Source organism: Anomaloglossus baeobatrachus, chromosome 1, assembly GCF_048569485.1.
Source record: "Anomaloglossus baeobatrachus isolate aAnoBae1 chromosome 1, aAnoBae1.hap1, whole genome shotgun sequence".
Lineage (NCBI taxonomy): Eukaryota > Metazoa > Chordata > Amphibia > Anura > Aromobatidae > Anomaloglossus > Anomaloglossus baeobatrachus.
The window spans coordinates 440,142,157-440,161,789 of NC_134353.1; the positions used below are offsets into that span (position 1 = coordinate 440,142,157).

Genomic DNA, 19,633 nt, shown 5'->3' on the forward strand with positions numbered 1-19,633 from the left:
TTTGAATAAGCCCTGTAAAGTACTGTTTGTTTAATGTTGCACCAGCTACTTTTATGCTATAACACACTGTCCCTTCTGCAGCAGAAACTCTCTCTACCCTATTTCCGTGTACAATGCGCTGAACATCGTGTCGTCACGTGTTATATACTGTAGATCTGATGACGCTATGCAGCCAACCAATCACAGTAATGCCAGTAGCCAACTTGGCTACAGCATTACCATGATTGGCAGTCAATCCCTAATTGTTTAGTGGCTGAAAAAAGCCTCAAAACATGCAGGAACTGGAGCATGGTGTCAGAGTAGCAGGTTACTCGAATGAGTATCGAGTGTCTCGATCACCCCAATGCTTGATTGAGTGCTAAGCAGCTCGCCCATCACTAATAGGTATTAACTTTTAAGGTTACTTTCTTTAATATCTCTCTGTCTGTATTTGCATCAGTCTATCTGTCTCAATCTCTGTATCTGTCTGTCTCTCTCTCTCTGTCTTTTTGCCCAGCTGTCTTTTTGCCCGGCTGTCTCTTTGCCCAGCTGTCTCTTTGCTCGGCTGTCTCTTTGCCCGGCTGCCTCTTTTCAGGGCTGTCTCTTTACCGTCTGTCTCTTTCCCCGTCTGTCTCTTTGCCTGGTCTGTCTCTTTGCCTGGTCTGTCTCTTTGCCTGGTCTGTCTCTTTCCTCGTCTGTCTCTTTCCCCGTCTGTCTCTTTCCCCGTCTGTCTCTTTCCCAGTCTGTCTCTTTCCCAGTCTGTCTCTTTGCAAGTCTGTCTCTTTCCAGGACTGTCTCTTTGCCCGTCTGTCTCTTTCCTCGTCTGTCTCTTTCCCCGTCTGTCTCTTTCCCCATCTGTCTCTTTCCCCGTCTGTCTCTTTCCCCGTCTGTCTCTTTCCCAGTCTGTCTCTTTCCCAGTCTGTCTCTTTGCAAGTCTGTCTCTTTCCAGGGCTGTCTCTTTGCCCGTCTGTCTCTTTGCCCGTCTGTCTCTTTGCCAGTCTGTCTCTTTGCCAGTCTGTCTCTTTCCAGGTCTGTCTCTTTCCAGGTCTGTCTCTTTCCAGGTCTGTCTCTTTGGGCATTTGTCTCTTTGGGAATTTGTCTCTTTGCTAGTCTGTCTCTTTGCCAGTCTGTCTCTTTCCAGGGCTGTCTCTTTGCCCGTCTGTCTCTTTGCCAGTCTGTCTCTTTGCCAGTCTGTCTCTTTGCCAGTCTGTCTCTTTCCAGGTCTGTCTCTTTCCAGGTCTGTCTCTTTGGGCATTTGTCTCTTTGGGCATTTGTCTCTTTGCCCGGCTGTCTCTTTCCAGGGCTGTCTCTTTCCAGGTCTGTCTCTTTGCCCGGTCTGTCTCTTTGCCCGGTCTGTCTCTTTTCCGGTCTGTCTCTTTTCCGGTCTGTCTCTTTTCCGGTCTGTCTCTTGACAGGGCTGTCTCTTTGCCTGGCTGTCACTTATCCCGTCTGTCTCTGTCTGTTTCTCTGTTTCTTTTTATCCGTCTCACCACCGACATCTTTTTACCTCACACATAAGCTTGTTATACTAACAGTTTATTTTGTTCCTATAGCAACCACTGACAGTTGCTATTTATAGCCTGCAGCTCCCAGCTACATTCAGTTCAATGGCTGCAGGATTTTTGTAGAGTAACTGGAAAGCACAGGGTTAAATTTTCCCACCCAAACATAGTCTATGACGTTCCCTGAGTCACATGGGACGTCTGTGCAAAATTTCGTGATTATAAATGCGACGGTGCAAATTCCTTTAGTGGACATACACACATACATACATACATACACTGAGCTTTATATTTTAGACTAGCTGTAGTACCCGGGCATTGCCCGAGATAGTAACTGTCTCTCTCCCAGTCTCTGTCTGTGTGTCACTGTCTGTCTGTCTGTCTCTTTCCTTGTCTGTTTATGTCTATGTATCTGTCTAACTATGTCTATCTCTGTCTGTATTTGTAGCAGTCTATCGGTCTCCATCTTTGTGTGTGTCTGTCTGTCTCTATCTCTGTGTCTGTCTCTATGTGTGTGTCTGTCTGTCTCTTTCCTCGTCTGTCTCTTTTCGGTCTGTCTTGGTCTGTCTCTTTCCAGGGCTGTCTCTTTCCAGGGCTGTCTCTTTGGCCGTCTGTCTCTTTTGACCTTCTGTATCTTTCCAGGGCTCTCTTTTTGCATGTCTGTCTTTGCCCATCTGTCTATTTGCCCATCTGTCTCTTTGCCCGTCTGTCTCTTTGCCCGTCTGTCTCTTTCCCCGTCTGTCTCTTTCCCCGTCTGTCTCTTTGCCCGTCTGTCTCTTTGCCCGTCTGTCTCTTTCCCCGTCTGTCTCTTTCCCCGTCTGTCTCTTTCCCCGTCTGTCTCTTTACTCGTCTGTCTCTTTCCCCGTCTGTCTCTTTCCCCGTCTGTCTCTTTCCCAGTCTGTCTCTTTCCCCGTCTGTCTCTTTGACCGTGTGTCTCTTTGACCTTCTGTCTCTTTCCAGGTCTGTCTCTCTCCAGGTCTGTCTCTTTCCAGGTCTGTCTCTTTCCCTGGCTGCCTCTTTCCAGGGCTGTCTCTTTCCAGGCCTGTCTATTTGCCCAACTGTCTCTTTGCATATCAGTCTTTGCCCATCTGTATCTTTGTCCATCTATCTCTTTGCCCGACTGTCTTTCTCTTTGCCCGTCTTTCTCTTTGCCCGTCTGTCTCTTTGCCCGTCTGTCTCTTTGCCCGTCTGTCTCTTTGCCCGGCTGTCTCTTTGCCAGTCTGTCTCTTTGCCAGTCTGTCTCTTTGCCCGTCTGTCTCTTTGCCCGTCTGTCTCTTTGCCCGTCTGTCTCTTTGCCCATCTGTCTCTTTGCCCATCTGTCTCTTTCTAGGGCTCTCTCTTTCCAGGGCTGTCTCTTTCCAGGTCTGTTTCTTTCCAGGGCTGTCTCTTTGGCCATCTGTCTCTTTGGTCGTCTGTCTCTTTGCCCGTCTGTCTCTTTCCAGGGCTGTCTCTTTCCAGGGCTGTCTCTTTCCAAGGCTTTCTCTTCGCCCATCTGTCTCTTTCCCCGGCTGTCTCTTTCCCCGGCTGTTTTTTTCCAGGGCTGTCTTTTTCCAGGGCTGTCTCTTTCCAGGGCTGTCTCTTTCCAGGGCTGTCTCTTTACAGGGCTGTCTCTTTACAGGGCTGTCTCTTTAACTGTCTATCTTTGCCCATCTGTCTCTTTCCCCATCTGTCTCTTTCCCTGTAAGTCTCTTTCCCTGTAAATCTTTTTCCAGGTCTGTCTCTTTCCAGGTCTGTCTCTTTCCAGGTCTGTCTTTTTCCAGGTCTGTCTCTTTCCAGGTCTGTCTCTTTCCCCGTCTGTCTCTTTCCCCGTCTGTCTCTTTCCCCGTCTGTCTCTTTCCCCGTCTGTCTCTTTCCCCGTCTGTCTCTTTCCCCGTCTGTCTCTTTCCCCGGCTGTCTCTTTCCCCGGCTGTCTCTTTCCCCGTCTGTCTCTTTCCCCGTCTGTCTCTTTCCCCGTCTGTCTCTTTACTCGTCTGTCTCTTTCCCCGTCTGTCTCTTTGCCCATCTGTCTCTTTGCCCGTCTGTCTCTTTCCAGGGCTCTCTCTTTCCAGGGCTCTCTCTTTCCAGGGCTGTCTCTTTCCAGGTCTGTTTCTTTCCAGGGCTGTCTCTTTGGCCATCTGTCTCTTTGGTCGTCTGTCTCTTTGCCCGTCTGTCTCTTTCCAGGGCTGTCTCTTTCCAGGGCTGTCTCTTTCCAAGGCTTTCTCTTCGCCCATCTGTCTCTTTCCCCGTCTGTCTCTTTCCAGGTCTGTCTCTTTCCAGTTCTGTCTCTTTCCAGGTCTGTCTCTTTCCAGGACTGTCTCTTTCCAGGTCTATCTCTTATACCGTCTGTCTCATTCCCTGGCTGTCTCTATCCCCAGCTGTCTCTTTCCCTGGCTGTCTCTTTCTCCGTCTGTCTCTTTCCAGGCCTGTCTCTTTCCAGGGCTGTCTCTTTCCAGGGCTGTCTTTGCCGATCTGTCTTTTTGCCCATCAGTCTCTTTGCCCGTCAGTCTCTTTGCCCGTCAGTCTCTTTGCCCGTCAGTCTCTTTGCCCGTCAGTCTCTTTACCCGTCAGTCTCTTTACCCGTCAGTCTCTTTACCCGTCAGTCTCTTTACCCGTCAGTCTCTTTCCAGGGCTGTCTGTTTCCAGGCTGTCTCTTTCCAGGTCTGTCTCTTTCCCAGTCTGTCTCTTTCCAGGTCTGTCTCTTTGCCAGTCTTTCTCTTTGCCCGTCTGTCTCTTTGCCCGTCTGTCTCTTTGCCCATCTGTCTCTTTGCCCGTCTGTCTCTTTCCAGGGCTCTCTCTTTCCAGGGCTCTCTCTTTCCAGGGCTCTCGCTTTCCAGGTCTGTTTCTTTCCAGGGCTGTCTCTTTGGCCATCTGTCTCTTTGGTCGTCTGTCTCTTTCCAGGGCTCTCTCTTTCCAGGGCTCTCTCTTTCCAGGGCTCTCTCTTTCCCCGGCTGTCTCTTTCCAGGTCTGTCTCTTATACCGTCTTTCTCATTCCCTGGCTGTCTCTTTCTGTGGCTGTCTCTTTGCCCATCTGTCTCTTTCCCCATCTGTCTCTTTCCCTGTAAGTCTCTTTCCCTGTAAATCTTTTTCCAGGTCTGTCTCTTTCCAGGTCTGTCTCTTTCCAGGTCTGTCTTTTTCCAGGTCTGTCTCTTTCCAGGTCTGTCTCTTTCCCCGTCTGTCTCTTTCCCCGTCTGTCTCTTTCCCCGTCTGTCTCTTTCCCCGTCTGTCTCTTTCCCCGTCTGTCTCTTTCCCCGTCTGTCTCTTTCCCCGTCTGTCTCTTTCCCCGGCTGTCTCTTTCCCCGGCTGTCTCTTTCCCCGGCTGTCTCTTTCCCCGGCTGTCTCTTTCCAGGGCTGTCTCTTTCCAGGGCTGTCTCTTTCCAGGGCTGTCTCTTTCTAGGGCTGTGTATTTGGCCATCTGTCCCTTTGCCCATCTGTCTCTTTCCCCGTCTGTCTCTTTCCCCGTCTGTCTCTTTCCCCGGCTGTCTCTTTCCCCGGCTGTCTCTTTCCCCGGCTGTCTCTTTCCCCGGCTGTCTCTTTCCCCGGCTGTTTTTTTCCAGGGCTGTCTCTTTCCAGGGCTGTCTCTTTCCAGGGCTGTCTCTTTCCAGGGCTGTCTATTTACAGGGCTGTCTCTTTACAGGGCTGTCTCTTTAACTGTCTATCTTTGCCCATCTGTCTCTTTCCCCATCTGTCTCTTTCCCTGTAAGTCTCTTTCCCTGTAAATCTTTTTTCAGGTCTGTCTTTTTCCAGGTCTGTCTCTTTCCAGGTCTGACTCTTTCCCCGTCTGTCTCTTTCCCCGTCTGTCTCTTTCCCCGGCTGTCTCTTTCCCCGGCTGTCTCTTTCCCCGGCTGTCTCTTTCCCCGGCTGTCTCTTTCCCCGGCTGTCTCTTTCCCCGGATGTCTCTTTCCAGGGCTGTCTCTTTCCAGGGCTGTCTCTTTCCAGGGCTGTCTCTTTCTAGGGCTGTGTATTTGGCCATCTGTCTCTTTCCCCGTCTGTCTCTTTCCCCGTCTGTCTCTTTCCCCGGCTGTCTCTTTCCCCGGCTGTCTCTTTCCCCGGCTGTCTCTTTCCCCGGCTGTCTCTTTCCCTGGCTGTCTCTTTCCCCGGCTGTCTCTTTCCCCGGCTGTCTCTTTCCCCGGCTGTTTTTTTCCAGGGCTGTCTCTTTCCAGGGCTGTCTCTTTCCAGGGCTGTCTCTTTCCAGGGCTGTCTATTTACAGGGCTGTCTCTTTACAGGGCTGTCTCTTTAACTGTCTATCTTTGCCCATCTGTCTCTTTCCCTGTAAGTCTCTTTCCCTGTAAATCTCTTTCCAGGTCTGTCTCTTTCCAGGTCTGTCTTTTTCCAGGTCTGTCTCTTTCCAGGTCTGTCTCTTTCCAGGTCTGTCTCTTTCCAGGTCTGACTCTTTCCCCGGCTGCCTCTTTCCAGGGCTGTCTATTTGCCCAACTGTCTCTTTGCATATCTGTCTTTGCCCATCTGTATCTTTGTCCATCTGTCTTTTTGCCCGTCTTTCTCTTTGGCCGTCTGTCTCTTTGCCCGTCTGTCTCTTTGCCCATCTGTCTCTTTGCCCATCTGTCTCTTTCCAGGGCTCTCTCTTTCCAGGGCTCTCTCTTTCCAGGGCTCTCTCTTTCCCCGGCTGTCTCTTTCCAGGTCTGTCTCTTATACCGTCTTTCTCATTCCCTGGCTGTCTCTTTCTGTGGCTGTCTCTTTCCCCATCTGTCTCTTTCCCCGTCTGTCTCTTTCCAGGGCTGTCTCTTTCCCCGTCTGTCTCTTTCCCTGTCTGTCTCTTTTCCTGTAAGTCTCTTTCCAGGTCTGTCTTTTCCTTGGCTGTCTCTTTCCCCATCTGTCTCTTTTCAGGTCTGTCTCTTTGCAGGGCTGTCTTTTTCAAGGGCTGTCTCTTTCCAGGGCTGTCTCTTTCCAGGGCTGTCTCTTTGGCCATCTGTCTCTTTGCCCATCTCTCTCTTTGCCCATCTGTCTCTTTGGTCGTCTGTCTCTTTCCAGGGCTCTCTCTTTCCAGGGCTCTCTGTTTCCAAGGCTGTCTCTTTCCCCGGCTGTCTCTTTCTAGGTCTGTCTCTTTCCAGATCTGTCTCTTTCCCCGTCTGGCTCTTTCCCCATCTGGCTCTTTCCCCATCTGGCTCTTTCCCCATCTGGCTCTTTCCCCATCTTGCTCTTTCCCCGTCTGGCTTTTTCTCTGGCTGTCTCTTTCTCTGGCTGTCTCTTTCTCTGGCTGTCTCTTTCTCTGGCTGTCTCTTTCCCCGGCTGTCTCTTTCCACGGCTGTCTCTTTCCAGGTCTGTCTCTTTCCAGGTCTGTCTCTTTCCAGGTCTGTCTCTTTCCCCGTCTGTCTCTTTGACCGTCTGTCTCTTTGACCGTCTGTCTTTGCCCATTTTTCTCTTTGCCCGTCTTTCTTTTTTCAGGGCTCTCTCTATCCAGGGCTGTCTCTTTGCCCATCTGTCTCTTTCCAGGGCTGTCTCTTTGCCTGTCTGTCTCTTTGCCCGTCTGTCTCTTTGCCCGTTTGTCTCTTTCCAGGGCTGTCTCTTTCCCTGTCTCTCTCTTTCCCCGTCTTTCTCTTTCCCCGTCTGTCTCTTTCCAGGGCTGTCTCTTTCCAGGGCTGTCTCTTTCCCCGTCTATCTCTTTCCCCGTCTATCTCTTTCCAGAGCTGTCTCTTTTCAGGGCTGTCTCTTTGGCCGTCTGTCTCTTTGCCCGTCTGTCTCTTTCCAGGGCTGTCTCATTCCCCAGGTGCCTCTTTCCAGGGCTGTCTCTTTCCAGGGCTGTCTCTTTCCCCGTCTGTCTCTTTCCCCGTCTGTCTCTTTCCCCGTCTGTCTCTTTCCCCGTCTGTCTCTTTCCAGGGCTGTCTCTTTCCAGGGCTGTCTCTTTCCAGGTCTGTCTCTTTCCAGGTCTGTCTCTTTCCAGGGCTGTATCTTTTTAGGGCTGTATCTTTTTAGGGCTGTATCTTTTTAGGGCTGTCTCTTTGCCCATCTGTCTCTTTCCCCGGCTGTCTCTTTCCAGGGTTGTCTCTTTCCCTGTCTGTCTCTTTGACCGTCTGTCTCTTTGACCGTCTGTCTCTTTGACCGTCTGTTTCTTTCCCCGTCTGTTTCTTTCCCCGTCTGTTTCTTTCCCCGTCTGTTTCTTTCCCCGTCTGTCTCTTTCAAGGGCTGTCTCTTTCCCCGTCTGTCTCTTTCCAGGTCTGTCTCTTATACCGTCTGTCTCATTCCCTGGCTGTCTCTATCCCCAGCTGTCTCTTTCCCCGGCTGTCTCTCTCCCGGCTGTCTCTTTCCCCGGCTGTCTCTTTCCCCGGCTGTCTCTTTCCCCGGCTGTCTCTTTCCCCGGCTGTCTCATTCCTCGTCTGTCTCTTTCCCCGTCTGTCTCTTTCCAGGGCTGTCTCTTTCCAGGGCTGTCTCTTTCCCCGGCTGTCTCTTTCTCCGGCTGTCTCTTTCCCCGGCTGTTTCTTTCCCCGGCTGCCTCTTTCCAGGCCTGTCTATTTGCCCATCTGTCTGTTCGCCCATCTGTCTTTGCCCATCTGTATCTTTGTCCGTCTGTCTCTTTGTCCGTCTGTCTTTTTGCCCGTTTGTCTCTTTGCCCGTTTGTCTCTTTGCCCGTCTGTCTCTTTGCCCGTCTGTCTCTTTCCAGGGCTCTCTCTTTCCAGGGCTCTCTCTTTCCAGGGTTCTCTCTTTCCCCGGCTGTCTCTTTCCAGGTCTGTCTCTTATACCGTCTGTCTAATTCCTCGTCTGTCTCTTTCCCCATCTGTCTCTTTTCCTGTAAGTATCATAGTATCATAGTTTTTAAGGTTGAAGGGAGACTCTAAGGGCGGCTTTGCACACTACGACATCGCAGGTGCGATGTCGGTGGGGTCAAATCGAAAGTGACGCACATCCGGCGTCACTTGCGATGTCGTGGTGTGTAAATCCTAGATGATACGATGAACGAGCGCAAAATCGTCGTCATCGTATCATCGCTGCAGCCTCCGACATTTCCATAATGCCGGGGGAGCGACAGGTACGATGTTGTTCCTCGCTCCTGCGGCAGCGCACATCGCTGTGTATGAAGTCGCAGGAGCGAGGAACTTCACCTTACCTGCCTCCCGGCTGCAATGAGAAGGACGGAGGTGGGCGGGATGTTTACATCCTGCTCATCTCCGCCCCTCCACTTCAATTGGCCGCCTGCCGTGTGACGTCACTGTGACGCCGCACGACCCGCCCCCTAAGGAAGGAGGCGGGTCGCCGGCCAGAGGGACGTCGCACGGCAGGTATGTGCGTGTAAAGCTGCCGTAGCGATAATAATCGCTACGGCAGCTTTCACTAGATATCGCACGTGCGACGGGGGCGGGACTATCGCTGCAGCATCGGTAGCACATTGTTACCGATGTTGCAACGTGCAAAGCCCGCCTAAGTCCATCTAGTTCAACTCGTAGCCTAACATGTTGATCCAGAGGAAGGCAAAAAAAACCCAATGTGGCAAACAAGTTCCAATGGGGAAAAAAATTTCCTTCCTGACTCCACATCCGGCAATCAGACTAGTTCCTTGGATCAATACCCTGTCATAAAATCTAATATACATAACTGGTAATATTACATTTTTCAAGAAAGGCGTCCAGGCTCTGCTTAAATGTTAGTAGTGAATCACTCATTAGAACATCATGCGGCAGAGAGTTCCATAGTCTCACTGCTCGTACAGTAAAGAATCCTCGTCTGTGATTATGATTAAACCTTCTTTCCTCAAGACGTAGCGGATGCCCCCGTGTTCCAGTCACAGGCCTAGGTGTAAAAAGATCTTTGGAAAGGTCTCTGTACTGTCCCCTCATATATTTATACATTGTGATTAGATCCCCCCTAAGCCTTCGTTTTTTCAAACTAAATAACCCCAAGTTTAATAACCTGTCTTGGTATTGCAGCCCACCCATTCCTCTAATAATCTTGGTCGCTCTTCTCTGCACCCTCTCCAGTTCAGCTATGTCCTTCTTATATATCGGTGACCAGAATTGTACACAGTATTCTAAGTGCGGTCGCACTAGTGACTTGTACAGAGGTAGAACTATATTTTTTTCATGAACACTTATACCTCTTTTAATACATCCCATTATTTTATTAGCCCTGGCAGCAGTTGCCTGACACTGTCCACTAAAGTGAAGTTTACCATCCACCCATACACCCAAGTCTTTTTCTGTGTCTGTTTTACCCAGTGTTCTACAATTAAGTACATAATCATAAATGTTATTTCCTCTACCCAAGTGCATGACCTTACATTTATCTACATTAAACTTCAATTGCCACTTCTCAGCCCAATCCTCCAATTTACATAAATCTCCCTGTAATATAAAATTATCCTCCTCTGTATTGATTACCCTGCAGAGTTTAGTATCATCTGCAAATATTGAAATTCTACTCCGCATGCCCCCAACAAGGTCATTTATAGTCTCTTTACAGGTCTGTCTTTTCGATGGCTGTCTCTTTCCCCGTCTGTCTCTTTGCAGGGCTGTCTTTTTCAAGGGCTGTCTCTTTCCAGGGCTGTCTCTTTCCAGGTCTGTTTCTTTCCAGGGCTGTCTCTTTGGCCATCTGTCTCTTTGCCTATCTCTCTCTTTGCCCATCTGTCTTTTTGGTCGTTTGTCTCTTTCCAGGGCTGTCTCTTTACAGGTCTGTCTCTTTCCAGGGCTGTCTCTTTCCAGGGCTGTCTCTTTCCAGGGCTTTCTCTTCGCCCATCTGTCTCTTTTCCCGTCTGTCTCTTTCCAGGTCTGTCTCTTTCCAGTTCTGTCTCTTTCCAGGTCTGTCTCTTTCCAGGACTGTCTCTTTCCAGGTCTATCTCTTATACCGTCTGTCTCATTCCCTGGCTGTCTCTATCCCCAGCTGTCTCTTTCCCTGGCTGTCTCTTTCTCCATCTGTCTCTTTCCAGGCCTGTCTCTTTCCAGGGCTGTCTCTTTCCAGGGCTGTCTTTGCCGATCTGTCTTTTTGCCCATCAGTCTTTTTGCCCGTCAGTCTCTTTGCCCGTCAGTCTCTTTGCCCGTCAGTCTCTTTGCCCGTCAGTCTCTTTACCCGTCAGTCTCTTTACCCGTCAGTCTCTTTACCCGTCAGTCTCTTTCCAGGGCTGTCTGTTTCCAGGCTGTCTCTTTCCAGGTCTGTCTCTTTCTCCGTTTGTCTCTTTCCAGGTCTGTCTCTTTCCCCGTTTGTCTCTTTCCCCGTCTGTCTCTTTCCCCGTCTGTCTCTTTCCCCGTCTGTCTCTTTCCCCGGCTGTCTCTTTCCCCGGCTGTCTCTTTCCCCGGCTGTCTCTTTCCCCGGCTGTCTCTTTCCAGGGCTGTCTCTTTCCAGGGCTGTCTCTTTCCAGGGCTGTCTCTTTCTAGGGCTGTGTATTTGGCCATCTGTCCCTTTGCCCATCTGTCTCTTTCCCCGGCTGTCTCTTTCCCCGGCTGTCTCTTTCCCCGGCTGTCTCTTTCCCCGGCTGTCTCTTTCCCCGGCTGTCTCTTTCCCCGGCTGTCTCTTTCCCCGGCTGTCTCTTTCCAGGTCTGTCTCTTTCCAGGTCTGTCTTTTTCCAGGTCTGTCTTTTTCCAGGTCTGTCTCTTTCCAGGTCTGTCTCTTTCCAGGTCTGTCTCTTTCCAGGTCTGTCTCTTTCCAGGTCTGTCTCTTTCCAGGTCTGACTCTTTCCCCGGCTGCCTCTTTCCAGGGCTGTCTATTTGCCCAACTGTCTCTTTGCATATCTGTCTTTGCCCATCTGTATCTTTGTCCATCTGTCTTTTTGCCCGTCTTTCTCTTTGCCCGTCTGTCTCTTTGCCCGTCTGTCTCTTTGCCCATCTGTCTCTTTGCCCGTCTGTCTCTTTCCAGGGCTCTCTCTTTCCAGGGCTCTCTCTTTCCAGGGCTCTCGCTTTCCAGGTCTGTTTCTTTCCAGGGCTGTCTCTTTGGCCATCTGTCTCTTTGGTCGTCTGTCTCTTTCCAGGGCTCTCTCTTTCCAGGGCTCTCTCTTTCCAGGGCTCTCTCTTTCCCCGGCTGTCTCTTTCCAGGTCTGTCTCTTATACCGTCTTTCTCATTCCCTGGCTGTCTCTTTCTGTGGCTGTCTCTTTCCCCATCTGTCTCTTTCCCCGTCTGTCTCTTTCCAGGGCTGTCTCTTTCCAGGGCTGTCTCTTTAAAGGGCTAAATCTTTCCTCGTCTGTCTCTTTCCCCGTCTGTCTCTTTCCCTGTCTGTCTCTTTTCCTGTAAGTCTCTTTCCAGGTCTGTCTTTTCCTTGGCTGTCTCTTTCCCCATCTGTCTCTTTTCAGGTCTGTCTCTTTGCAGGGCTGTCTTTTTCAAGGGCTGTCTCTTTCCAGGGCTGTCTCTTTCCAGGGCTGTCTCTTTGGCCATCTGTCTCTTTGCCCATCTGTCTCTTTGCCCGTCTGTCTCTTTCCAGGGCTCTCTCTTTCCAGGGCTCTCTCTTTCCAGGGCTCTCGCTTTCCAGGTCTGTTTCTTTCCAGGGCTGTCTCTTTGGCCATCTGTCTCTTTGGTCGTCTGTCTCTTTCCAGGGCTCTCTCTTTCCAGGGCTCTCTCTTTCCAGGGCTCTCTCTTTCCCCGGCTGTCTCTTTCCAGGTCTGTCTCTTATACCGTCTTTCTCATTCCCTGGCTGTCTCTTTCTGTGGCTGTCTCTTTCCCCATCTGTCTCTTTCCCCGTCTGTCTCTTTCCAGGGCTGTCTCTTTCCAGGGCTGTCTCTTTAAAGGGCTAAATCTTTCCTCGTCTGTCTCTTTCCCCGTCTGTCTCTTTCCCTGTCTGTCTCTTTTCCTGTAAGTCTCTTTCCAGGTCTGTCTTTTCCTTGGCTGTCTCTTTCCCCATCTGTCTCTTTTCAGGTCTGTCTCTTTGCAGGGCTGTCTTTTTCAAGGGCTGTCTCTTTCCAGGGCTGTCTCTTTCCAGGGCTGTCTCTTTGGCCATCTGTCTCTTTGCCCATCTCTCTCTTTGCCCATCTGTCTCTTTGGTCGTCTGTCTCTTTCCAGGGCTCTCTCTTTCCAGGGCTCTCTGTTTCCAAGGCTGTCTCTTTCCCCGGCTGTCTCTTTCTAGGTCTGTCTCTTTCCAGGTCTGTCTCTTTCCAGGTCTGTCTCTTTCCCCATCCATCTCTTTCCAGGCTGTCTCTTTCCAGGTCTTTCCAGGTCTATCTTTTTCCAGATCTGTCTCTTTCCCCGTCTGGCTCTTTCCCCATCTGGCTCTTTCCCCATCTGGCTCTTTCCCCATCTTGCTCTTTCCCCGTCTGGCTCTTTCTCTGGCTGTCTCTTTCTCTGGCTGTCTCTTTCTCTGGCTGTCTCTTTCCCCGGCTGTCTCTTTCCCCGGCTGTCTCTTTCCAGGTCTGTCTCTTTCCAGGTCTGTCTCTTTCCCCGTCTGTCTCTTTGACCGTCTGTCTCTTTGACCGTCTGTCTTTGCCCATTTTTCTCTTTGCCCGTCTTTCTTTTTTCAGGGCTCTCTCTATCCAGGGCTGTCTCTTTGCCCATCTGTCTCTTTCCAGGGCTGTCTCTTTGCCTGTCTGTCTCTTTGCCCATCTGTCTCTTTGCCCGTTTGTCTCTTTCCAGGGCTGTCTCTTTCCCTGTCTCTCTCTTTCCCCGTCTTTCTCTTTCCCCGTCTGTCTCTTTCCAGGGCTGTCTCTTTCCAGGGCTGTCTCTTTCCCCGTCTATCTCTTTCCCCGTCTATCTCTTTCCAGAGCTGTCTCTTTTCAGGGCTGTCTCTTTGGCCGTCTGTCTCTTTGCCCATCTGTCTCTTTGCCCATCTGTCTCTTTCCAGGGCTGTCTCATTCCCCAGGTGCCTCTTTCCAGGGCTGTCTCTTTCCAGGGCTGTCTCTTTCCCCGTCTGTCTCTTTCCTCGTCTGTCTCTTTCCCCGTCTGTCTCTTTCCAGGGCTGTCTCTTTCCAGGGCTGTCTCTTTCCAGGGCTGTCTCTTTCCAGGTCTGTCTTTTTCCAGGACTGTATCTTTTTAGGGCTGTCTCTTTGCCCATCTGTCTCTTTCCCCGACTGTCTCTTTCCAGGGTTGTCTCTTTCCCTGTCTGTCTCTTTGACCGTCTGTCTCTTTGACCGTCTGTCTCTTTGACCGTCTGTCTCTTTCCCCGTCTGTTTCTTTCCCCGTCTGTTTCTTTCCCCGTCTGTTTCTTTCCCCGTCTGTTTCTTTCCCCGTCTGTTTCTTTCCCCGTCTGTTTCTTTCCCCGTCTGTTTCTTTCCCCGTCTGTCTCTTTCAAGGGCTGTCTCTTTCAAGGGCTGTCTCTTTCAAGGGCTGTCTCTTTCCCCGTCTGTCTCTTTCAAGGGCTGTCTCTTTCCCCGTCTGTCTCTTTCCAGGTCTGTCTCTTATACCGTCTGTCTCATTCCCTGGCTGTCTCTATCCCCAGCTGTCTCTTTCCCCGGCTGTCTCTCTCCCCGGCTGTCTCTTTCCCCGGCTGTCTCTTTCCCCGGCTTTCTCTTTCCCCGGCTGTCTCTTTCCCCGGCTGTCTCTTTCCCTGGCTGTCTCTTTCCCCGGCTGTCTTATTCCTCGTCTGTCTCTTTCCCCATCTGTCTCTTTCCAGGGCTGTCTCTTTCCCCGGCTGTCTCTTTCTCCAGCTGTCTCTTTCCCCAGCTGTTTCTTTCCCCGGCTGCCTCTTTCCAGGCCTGTCTATTTGCCCATCTGTCTGTTCGCCCATCTGTCTTTGCCCATCTGTATCTTTGTCCGTCTGTCTCTTTGTCCGTCTGTCTTTTTGCCCGTCTGTCTTTTTGCCCTTTTGTCTCTTTGCTTGTCTGTCTCTTTGCCCGTCTGTCTCTTTGCCCGTCTGTCTCTTTGTCTGTCTGTCTCTTTCCAGGGCTCTCTCTTTCCAGGGCTCTCTCTTTCCAGGGCTCTCTCTTTCCAGGGTTCTCTCTTTCCCCCGGCTGTCTCTTTCCAGGTCTGTCTCTTATACCGTCTGTCTAATTCCTCATCTGTCTCTTTCCCCGTCTGTCTCTTTTCCTGTAAGTATCATAGTATCATAGTTTTTAAGGTTGAAGGGAGACTCTAAGGGCGGCTTTGCACACTACGACATCGCAGGTGCGATGTCGGTGGGGTCAAATCGAAAGTGACGCACATCCGGCGTCACTTGCGATGTTGTAGTGTGTAAATCCTAGATGATTCGATGAACGAGCGCAAAATCGTCGTCATCGTATCATCGCTGTAGCCTCCGACATTTCCATAATGCCGGGGGAGCGACAGGTACGATGTAGTTCCTCGTTCCTGCGGCCGCACACATCGCTATGTGTGAAGCCGCAGGAGCGAGGAACTTCACCTTACCTGCCTCCCGGCTGCAATGAGAAGGACGGAGGTGGGCGGGATGTTTAAATCCTGCTCATCTCCGCCCCTCCACTTCAATTGGCCGCCTGCCGTGTGACGTCACTGTGACGCCGCACGACCCGCCCCCTTAGGAAGGAGGCGGGTCGCCGGCCAGAGGGACGTCGCACGGCAGGTATGTGCGTGTAAAGCTGCCGTAGCGATAATAATCGCTACGGCAGCTTTCACTATATATCGAACGTGCGACGGGGGCGTGACTATTTCTGCAGCATCGGTAACACATTGTTACCGATGTCGCAGCGTGCAAAGCCCGCCTTAGTCCATCTAGTTCAACCTGTAGCCTAACATGTTGATCCAGAGGAAGGCAAAAAAAACCCAATGTGGCAAACAAGTTCCAATGGGGAAAAAAATTTCCTTCCTGACTCCACATCCGGCAATCAGACTAGTTCCTTGGATCAATACCCTGTCATAAAATCTAATATACATAACTGGTAATATTACATTTTTCAAGAAAGGCGTCCAGGCTCTGCTTAAATGTTAGTAGTGAATCACTCATTACAACATCATGCGGCAGAGAGTTCCATAGTCTCACTGCTCGTACAGTAAAGAATCCTCGTCTGTGATTATGATTAAACCTTCTTTCCTCAAGACGTATCGGATGCCCCCGTGTTCCAGTCACAGGCCTAGGTGTAAAAAGATCTTTGGAAAGGTCTCTGTACTGTCCCCTCATATATTTATACATTGTGATTAGATCCCCCCTAAGCCTTCGTTTTTCCAAACTAAATAACCCCAAGTTTAATAACCTGTCTTGGTATTGTAGCCCACCCATTCCTCTAATAATCTTGGTCGCTCTTCTCTGCACCCTCTCCAGTTCAGCTATGTCCTTCTTATATATCGGTGACCAGAATTGTACACAGTATTCTAAGTGCGGTCGCACTAGTGACTTGTACAGAGGTAGAACTATATTTTTTCATGAACACTTATACCTCTTTTAATACATCCCATTATTTTATTAGCCCTGGCAGCAGCTGCCTGACACTGTCCACTAAAGTGAAGTTTACCATCCACCCATACACCCAAGTCTTTTTCTGTGTCTGTTTTACCCAGTGTTCTACAATTAAGTACATAATCATAAATGTTATTTCCTCTACCCAAGTGCATGACCTTACATTTATCTACATTAAACTTCAATTGCCACTTCTCAGCCCAATCCTCCAATTTACATAAATCTCCCTGTAATATAAAATTATCCTCCTCTGTATTGATTACCCTGCAGAGTTTAGTATCATCTGCAAATATTGAAATTCTACTCCGCATGCCCCCAACAAGGTCATTTATAGTCTCTTTACAGGTCTGTCTTTTCGATGGCTGTCTCTTTCCCCGTCTGTCTCTTTGCAGGGCTGTTTTTTTCAAGGGCTGTCTCTTTCCAGGGCTGTCTCTTTCCAGGTCTGTTTCTTTCCAGGGCTGTCTCTTTGGCCATCTGTCTCTTTGCCTATCTCTCTCTTTGCCCATCTGTCTCTTTGGTCGTTTGTCTCTTTCCAGGGCTCTCTCTTTCCAGGGCTCTCTCTTTCCAGGGCTCTCTGTTTCCAGGGCTGTCTCTTTCCAGGTCTGTGTCTTTCCAGGGCTGTCTCTTTCCAGGGCTGTCTCTTTCCAGGGCTGTCTCTTTCCAGGGCTTTCTCTTTCCAGGGCTTTCTCTTCGCCCATCTGTCTCTTTCCCCGTCTGTCTCTTTCCAGGTCTGTCTCTTTCCAGTTCTGTCTCTTTCCAGGTCTGTCTCTTTCCAGGACTGTCTCTTTCCAGGTCTCTCTCTTATACCGTCTGTCTCATTCCCTGGCTGTCTCTATCCCCAGCTGTCTCTTTCCCTGGCTGTCTCTTTCTCCATCTGTCTCTTTCCAGGCCTGTCTCTTTCCAGGGCTGTCTTTGCCAATCTGTCTTTTTGCCCATCAGTCTCTTTACCCGTTTGTCTCTTTCCCCGTCTGTCTCTTTCCCCGTCTGTCTCTTTCCCCGGCTGTCTCTTTCCCCGGCTGTCTCTTTCCCCGGCTGTCTCTTTCCCCGGCTGTCTCTTTCCCCGGCTGTCTCTTTCCAGGGCTGTCTCTTTCCAGGGCTGTCTCTTTCCAGGGCTGTCTCTTTCCAGGGCTGTGTATTTGGCCATCTGTCCCTTTGCCCATCTGTCCCTTTCCCCGGCTGTCTCTTTCCCCGGCTGTCTCTTTCCCCGGCTGTCTCTTTCCCCGGCTGTCTCTTTCCCCGGCTGTCTCTTTCCCCGGCTGTCTCTTTCCCCGGCTGTTTTTTTCCAGGGCTGTCTTTTTCCAGGGCTGTCTCTTTCCAGGGCTGTCTCTTTCCAGGGCTGTCTCTTTCCAGGGCTGTCTCTTTAACTGTCTATCTTTGCCCATCTGTCTCTTTCCCCATCTGTCTCTTTCCCTGTAAGTCTCTTTCCCTGTAAATCTCTTTCCAGGTCTGTCTCTTTCCAGGTCTGTCTCTTTCCAGGTCTGTCTTTTTCCAGGTCTGTCTCTTTCCAGGTCTGTCTCTTTTCCCGTTTGTCTTTTTGCCCGTCTGTCTCTTTGCCCGTCTGTCTCTTTGCCCGTCTGTCTCTTTGTCTGTCTGTCTCTTTCCAGGGCTCTCTCTTTCCAGGGCTCTCTCTTTCCAGGTCTGACTCTTTCCCCGGCTGCCTCTTTCCAGGGCTGTCTATTTGCCCAACTGTCTCTTTGCATATCTGTCTTTGCCCATCTGTATCTTTGTCCATCTGTCTTTTTGCCTGTCTGTCTCTTTGCCCGTCTGTCTCTTTGCCCGTCTGTCTCTTTGCCCGTCTGTCTCTTTCCAGGGCTCTCTCTTTCCAGGGCTCTCTCTTTCCAGGGCTCTCGCTTTCCAGGTCTGTTTCTTTCCAGGGCTGTCTCTTTGGCCATCTGTCTCTTTGGTCGTCTGTCTCTTTCCAGGGCTCTCTCTTTCCAGGGCTCTCTCTTTCCAGGGCTCTCTCTTTCCCCGGCTGTCTCTTTCCAGGTCTGTCTCTTATACAGTCTTTCTCATTCCCTGGCTGTCTCTTTCTGTGGCTGTCTCTTTCCCCATCTGTCTCTTTCCCCATCTGTCTCTTTCCAGGGCTGTCTCTTTCCAGGGATGTCTCTTTAAAGGGCTATCTCTTTCCTCGTCTGTCTCTTTCCCCGTCTGTCTCTTTCCCCATCTGTCTCTTTTCAGGTCTGTCTCTTTGCAGGGCTGTCTTTTTCAAGGGCTGTCTCTTTCCAGGGCTGTCTCTTTCCAGGGCTGTCTCTTTGGCCATCTGTCTCTTTGCCCATCTCTCTCTTTGCCCATCTGTCTCTTTGGTCGTCTGTCTCTTTCCAGGGCTCTCTCTTTCCAGGGCTCTCTGTTTCCAAGGCTGTCTCTTTCCCCGGCTGTCTCTTTCTAGGTCTGTCTCTTTCCAGGTCTGTCTCTTTCCAGATCTGTCTCTTTCCAGATCTGTCTCTTTCCCCATCTGGCTCTTTCCCCATCTGGCTCTTTCCCCATCTGGCTCTTTCCCCATCTTGCTCTTTCCCCGTCTGGCTCTTTCTCTGGCTGTCTCTTTCTCTGGCTGTCTCTTTCTCTGGCTGTCTCTTTCTCTGGCTGTCTCTTTCTCTGGCTGTCTCTTTCCCCGGCTGTTTCTTTCCCCGGCTGTCTCTTTCCAGGTCTGTCTCTTTCCAGGTCTGTCTCTTTCCAGGTCTGTCTCTTTCCCCGTCTGTCTCTTTGACCGTCTGTCTTTGCCCATTTTTCTCTTTGCCCGTCTTTCTTTTTTCAGGGCTCTCTCTATCCAGGGCTGTCTCTTTGCCCATCTGTCTCTTTCCAGGGCTGTCTCTTTGCCTGTCTGTCTCTTTGCCCGTCTGTCTCTTTGCCCGTTTGTCTCTTTCCAGGGCTGTCTCTTTCCCTGTCTCTCTCTTTCCCCGTCTTTCTCTTTCCCCGTCTGTCTCTTTCCAGGGCTGTCTCTTTCCAGGGCTGTCTCTTTCCCCGTCTATCTCTTTCCCAGTCTATCTCTTTCCAGAGCTGTCTCTTTTCAGGGCTGTCTCTTTGCCCATCTGTCTCTTTGCCCGTCTGTCTCTTTCCAGGGCTGTCTCATTCCCCAGGTGCCTCTTTCCAGGGCTGTCTCTTTCCAGGGCTGTCTCTTTCCCCGTCTGTCTCTTTCCCCGTCTGTCTCTTTCCAGGGCTGTCTCTTTCCAGGGCTGTCTCTTTCCAGGGCTGTCTCTTTCCAGGGCTGTCTCTTTCCAGGTCTGTCTCTTTCCAGGTCTGTCTCTTTCCAGAGCTGTATCTTTTTAGGGCTGTATCTTTTTAGGGCTGTCTCTTTGCCATCTGTCTCTTTCCCTGTCTGTCTCTTTGACCGTCTGTCTCTTTGACCGTCTGTCTCTTTGACCGTCTGTCTCTTTGACCGTCTGTCTCTTTGACCGTCTGTCTCTTTGACCGTCTGTTTCTTTCCCCGTCTGTTTCTTTCCCCGTCTGTTTCTTTCCCCGTCTGTTTCTTTCCCCGTCTGTTTCTTTCCCCGTCTGTTTCTTTCCCCGTCTGTCTCTTTCAAGGGCTGTCTCTTTCTCCGTCTGTCTCTTTCCAGGTCTGTCTCTTATACCGTCTGTCTCATTCCCTGGCTGTCTCTATCCCCAGCTGTCTCTTTCCCCGGCTGTCTCTCTCCCCGGCTGTCTCTTTCCCCGGCTGTCTCTTTCCCCGGCTGTCTCTTTCCCGGCTGTCTCTTTCCCGGCTGTCTCTTTCCCCGGCTGTCTCTTTCCCCGGCTGTCTCTTTCCCCGGCTGTCTTTTTCCTCGTCTGTCTCTTTCCCCGTCTGTCTCTTTCCAGGGCTGTCTCTTTCCCCGGCTGTCTCTTTCCCCGGCTGTCTCTTTCTCCGGCTGTCTCTTTCCCCGGCTGCTTCTTTCCCCGGCTGCCTCTTTCCAGGCCTGTCTATTTGCCTATCTGTCTGTTCGCCCATCTGTCTTTGCCCATCTGTATCTTTGTCCGTCTGTCTCTTTGTCCGTCTGT

At 50.7% G+C, this 19,633-nt stretch overlaps 1 protein-coding gene across 1 annotated transcript in view; it reads right to left on the reverse strand.

Annotated features, from left to right (window-relative positions):
• Positions 1 to 19,633, reverse strand: part of LOC142316860 (cartilage oligomeric matrix protein-like) — a 1,990,803-nt gene that overhangs the window by 119,055 nt on the left and 1,852,115 nt on the right. The window lies entirely within an intron of this gene.